A 5,840-nucleotide genomic window follows, 5' to 3' on the forward strand; every position below is an offset into this window, starting at 1 on the left:
ATGTTTTTGGTGTACCACCCTTTTTGACCTAGCGACAGTCAGCAACTCCTAGAAAACTTTTGCCAACTGTTTGGGGAGTACACATTTTGTCTTAGCAACCAGATGTTGCCAGTGGTTCGCTGACCAGCCCCGTAGGCCTGTGTGAGTCAGGCCTTAAATGATAAGATGCTACAAGAGTCTGCAGCTCTGAACGTGCATTAACAGTTTCATTGCATTGTACAGCTTTTAACTTGTACCATCGCACATTTATTGCATATCAAGTCAGAAAAAAACAGTAGATTTAAAACAAATAATGAGTTTAAGTTTACAGTAGTCCGTAAAAGTTTTTTAAGAGTATGCATAGTACATTATTGTGTGGACAGTGCTAAGTGATACGTGAAGTGTACCAAATGATCAGTAGGAAACTTGTGGTTGATTTCACAAAAGGAGGAAATTTGACTCAGGACTGTATATGTTGTAAGGCTAAAACAGTGATAGTGGGTTGATCTGCTCTCCATAGAATAGCACTCTATGCCTTTGTAAGTTTGAAGGAATTCATAGTCCACGGCAATCTTAGGCTCTTCTTTGCCTAGCTTTCCACGGCTTTAGTGTCGATCATGCATGATCGGTGAAATAGCCCGTTTGATGCATTGCTAATGCTTTATGTGTTAAACACTTAAGAAGTGGCAGCTCTTCAATTTTCCATCAGTTTACATCTTTGGCCTAAGTGGAGGGTAAATATTCTCTTGGTATTAAAAAGGGTTATTTATTGTCCCCTGTAGCCATCTGTTATTCCAACCATGCCCTATGTAGTAAAACATTTTTACTGTGATGTTATATTTTTGTATGCTAATTTGTTACGGTGCAAGCTGCAGCAATAACGTTGATATTTTGACAGTTTAGAGTTATATCTCTGCGGCAGGACATATAGAGTTTTATATCAACCAAATGCATGTCATTAATACAGATTTTCCGGGGATCTGTTGTAGCACTTGAACCTGTAAAGTGGATGATTGCATTGTGACCATGCAGCGCTATTGTACGATATCATGCAAAAAATACTGTCTTTTGGCCTTACGTTTACTAATGTGGTAAATATGCACTAATAATAATGCAAGAATTCAAAGACCATGTCTGCTGTAATAATGCCGTCAGTAACTCCAGTGGCCTTATACTGTAATTAAATAATTGACAAATGTAATGAATGAATTGTTTTTTTTCTTTTAATAATTAGTAGATCTAATAAATGGACTACATTTGATGTCATTGTGGCGGCTTTTTTTTTAAAAAATTTAATTGTTGTGATTTATCATTTCCTAACATGTCTTTTTTGTCTTTTGAAATGTGTATTAACATTGGAAACGCTTCAACAAAACATACGAAAAATATTTTCACCATCTCCCATTGTCTTGGGAGCTGTGACTCATCCACATCCACTATGATTAAAACAGGCTATCATCCACACGAAACTGCTGGAGACGCAAATCAAGATGCTCAGAGGATAATGAGAGAAGAAAAGGGAAGATATGGGGGGGTAAGTTTTTCCAACCATATCTGATTGGAATGATCACCAGCTGCTGAGCGAGATGGTAAAATGTTGCACCCATGCCAAGTCGCTGTTGCCTTCGATGTTGACACTCTGCCCTGCAGTCTCTCTCAATTAGTCATTGATGGTGCGTGGCTTTTTAGGATTACAGGGTGTGTCTTTGTGTCACTAGTTGCAACTTTTTTTTCCTTTTTAGGAAGCTTTTATATTCAATTAGACATGCTAACAATACACAACTTGTTGCTCTTTCACCGAAACAGAAAATGTAGTTCTATGCCAGTGTTTGGGGGAAAAAACGGCACGAGACGAGCTTGTTTCTCTCGCGCATGCTCTGATGGAAAACTTGCCAAAACTTCATATTCTGACAAATGCTGGCAATCAGCTGCTTCCTGGGAAGAGCTGCAGAAGTCTTTGATGCTGCCGTCTCTTGCATTGTCTTGTCCTAATCTTTTGTGTACCTCTCTTTGAAATAAGTGGTACAAAATAGCCCTTTTGTTGAATTTCTGAAAAATTTCAAATGCGCCCGCAGTAGCACTGTATGTTGTCGCAGTCTGTTCACTCAGTGTAGAGCTAATTTTTGATCCAGTGTGGCATACATGCAGCACTACACTCTCTCACACCCCATATGTGTCTTTAATGATAATACAAAACAAGGCTCCCTGCGGTGCAAGTCTTTGGAGATGCTCAGGCTTCAGTTGTCAGGGATGCAAAAGAAACTATAGGAGGAGGAACACACACACACACACTCTCAAATACACTGATTGGAAGCCTTTTTCACACTGCATGTCAGTTTGGTTTATGTAATCCGCAATACCCAGAACGGCTCAGGAGCAGTGGCTGCTGGCAGCGTACATTAGATGACACACTTTCACTTTCAGGAGGGGCTCCAGACTGTGCGGAAAACATGTGAGGCCTAGATACAGAGATAGAATCAAAGAAGAAAGCAGCACGACGTCCGTGAAGTCTCTCAGTTGGTAAAATCTGTAACCAGCACCAACTCTTCCTTCACTTCAGCAGCCGTTCGTGCAGCGTTGTAGTAATATTTGCTTGGTCGTCTCATTTTCAAATTATCCTCGAATTCGGCTTAGAAGAGAAAAACTTGGAAAGTAATTAACTTTCCCAAATTTTAATGCTATAGAAGTACAAAAGTGTTAATGCAGCTGTTCAAAGACCTAATGCAATTTACTGTGCAGAAAATCAAGGCGAGCCAGCTTCAAATAAAAGTTAATATGAGTGTTTAAAAAGAGTCTTATGAGAACACACAGAACAAGGAAACAAATGTTTGATGATACGTTTCTAAATACTTCCTGGGTCGAATTCACCAGTGTGCCTTGATTTAAAGCCGTTTCCAGCCTACTTCAATGTAAGGATCAAACTCCTCTAATCCACGTCTGTGAAATCGGCCAATACAGCATCAAAGGCAGAGTACTTGTTGCTTATTGGGCTTTAATCACCCCTACTGTTTTCCAGTAGAATTGGACTAGACCAAAAACTCGCTCAAGGAATATTTTAGTAATCTTCCAAATGCAATGAAGTTTTGTGTGTGCGATGCAGTGATTTCAATCCAAGATTTACACACACAGCCAAGGCCTTCCTGGAGTTAATTGATAATTTACCAAACTTTCATTTTCCCACTGAACAATTTTTATGATCTAATTCTCAGTCTCAACTGTTTGAACATAAGTATAAATCATTAAAACCAGTAAAAGGGAATATTTGACTTTAATCATGAGCCACAGTTTTTCAATTATTGTCACAGTCGGAGCGAAGCTGTAAATTAGCAGACCATAGCTTTTTAAAAAAAAAGAAGACATGAGTGGACTAGGCCTTCGCAATGAGTCACTTGTCACTTACACAGCTGATTCTGATCAACGATGCTCTGTTGCAGAGTGACAACAGGTGGTTTTTCTTTTCAACCATGATCGTCATGTTGAAGCTGTTCTTGATGTGATGCATCTGGAGGTTTTATCCATGCTGGCAGAGAGGGACTTGGGATGGCAATGATGGTTGGTTGCCCCCCCATGTTTAAGGCTGACATATCTAAACTGTTGAGTAAATTGCCCTGAAATTGGTTCCAGATATAATTGATGCCCAGAGGATGAATACTAATGACTTTGGTGATCACTTGATTTTTCCTGTCACCAGCAGGTCAATTTATTTTCACATCTTCTACATGATGGGCACACAAATTAAAGCTTAACTTTTGCTAAAGTTAGCCCTTACTTATAACTCTTGGATATAAACCTCACCCTTGTAAAACTTTCCTATTTTACAATATAAAATGAAAATTTTAACATCCTAGTCCGAAACCTGCTTTCGGTGTGTATTATCTTTTGGAGCAATTATCCGAAAAATAATATGGCTTGTAACACCTTTTTAGAGGATTGTCATTCAGTTTCTGGTGAGTGAAGAGCTAATATCATGTCAGGTACTTATTAATTAGCAGAAATGTGTGTCCGGGCCCTGTACCCATAAGGTCTATCAGTGTAACTTGTTGAACAACCTTGCTAGCATTAGCTGACACAGGTAGCAAGGTTATGATAACAGTGCTAACATAGCTATTTGTTTTACAGCCTGCAATCATGACGTGTGTGGATTTTTTTAATAGGACTTTCCCACTTCAGAAATAAAATCTGATGGTTATCGATTTTGATGTGCAGTCAAATGTGAACATTTAAATGAGCTGATTGGCTATGCGACCGAGATATTTTATGTTTTGGATTTTAGCCTAGCACAGTGTTTGAATTCTAATCATAAATTATAAGCATATGTTTTTTCATCTGTTTGTAATCACTTCATATGATTATATTATGCCTTTTTCTCTTTTTTTTTATTATGGAACAATTTAAAAATCTGAAAAAGTCTCTTTATTTATTCAGAAAACAGTCTAGATATATTATGCCATGAATATATGCTGGTGTCATCATCACTTGACTACATTTCTGTCAATGGATGTCACCACAAACACAAAGGACATATGTATTTGGTGGTGAGAGTTTTTTAGTCACAGTAGTGCTTTACTTTGCAGCATTATTGATTTCCTGCTTCTCAGACAGAAAAAGGTCAGAGTAGAGGTCCAAAGTTTAAATAGAGATAATAATGGACATTTGATAATTACATTTCTTTTTTAAAACTCTATGTAATTATAATTAATATATGCACAGTTTCATCAACACTGAATGGGTAGAAATTGGCCATTTGAAAACAGGCATTCTGATTTAGGGCATTTTCCATGAAATTCAGGTGTCAAAATGTATTTAATTAATTTCTGGCTTCAGTTAAGAACTTATGATCTTACTGTGAATTCTCACCTAACAACATACCATGAAAACTAGCACCAACCAGCATCATTTTCAGATCCATCCATCCATCCATCCATCCATCCATTCTCTTCTTCTTATCCTTGTCAGGGTTGGGGGTGGGTGGGTCTAGAGCAGTCCAATCCCAGTCCATGAGGGCCAGTGTCCCTGCAGGTTTTAGATTTGTCCTTGATCCATCACAGCTGATTTAAATGGATAAATGACCTTCTCAACATGTCTTGAAGTTCTCCAGAGGCCTGGTAATGAACTAATCATGTGATTCAGGTGTGTTGACCCAGGGTGAGACCTAAAACCTGCAGGGACACCGGTCCTTGTGGACTGGGATTGGGGACCCCTGGTCTAGAGCCTACATTTTCAGTTTTAGTTACTCCAAAATAGCAAAGTTTGACTACACCTATTTCATAAGTGTTTTGAGCTGTTAGATTAGTGCTGTCAATCTAAAATGTTCATCTCTATTTACTCTGCAGAACTGTCTGCTGTATTTCGCTCTCATTTGCTCCTCTGACATGGCCGTGAGCCTGGTGAGCAATAAATCTATTATTTTAGAGCCTTCGGTTTCAGCTGTGTGGCCAAATCTAGAGTAAAACACTGCAGTCGTGTGAGGCACATTTAATAACGACGAATTTTGCAGTTTGTTGTTGGCAATGTAAAACAGCACAATAAAGATCGCATGGGACATTTATGGTGACACTTCAGATGGTTTTAATTATGAGAAGCACTTCCACTGTGGGAGAACAGCACATATCACACCTGTGGTCTAATAAATGGAATCTGTCACTCTGTTTCTCCCCCACAGCAGAGTGACATGGGAGAGCCCTAAAATATAAACAGGTGTTATTTATAATGTAAATAACTCTACACTATACTTTGGTTCTTTTTGTGCACATTTTCTATGTTGAAGTCAACCCCTTCCGACTTTACCGGAGTTGCTTCGTGCTGTTTTCTTTCCTGCTGGATGCCATGTTGAAGCCTGTCTAAGAGCAAATCATACTGAA

General features: G+C 38.7%; 1 protein-coding gene across 1 annotated transcript in view; it reads left to right on the plus strand.

Moving 5' to 3' along the window:
* galnt12 (UDP-N-acetyl-alpha-D-galactosamine:polypeptide N-acetylgalactosaminyltransferase 12) overlaps nucleotides 1-1,029 on the plus strand; it is a 19,443-nt gene extending 18,414 nt beyond the window's left edge. Inside the window, exon 10 of the mRNA XM_085148629.1 lies at nucleotides 1-1,029. This exon is cut by the window's left edge and continues 2,288 nt beyond it. The gene's annotated coding sequence lies outside the window, so the exon portion shown is untranslated.
* The last annotated feature ends 4,811 nt before the right edge of the window (nucleotides 1,030-5,840 follow it).

The sequence above is a fragment of the Neolamprologus multifasciatus genome, chromosome 22 (assembly GCF_963576455.1).
Source record: "Neolamprologus multifasciatus chromosome 22, fNeoMul1.2, whole genome shotgun sequence".
In the NCBI taxonomy this organism is placed as follows: Eukaryota; Metazoa; Chordata; class Actinopteri; order Cichliformes; family Cichlidae; genus Neolamprologus; species Neolamprologus multifasciatus.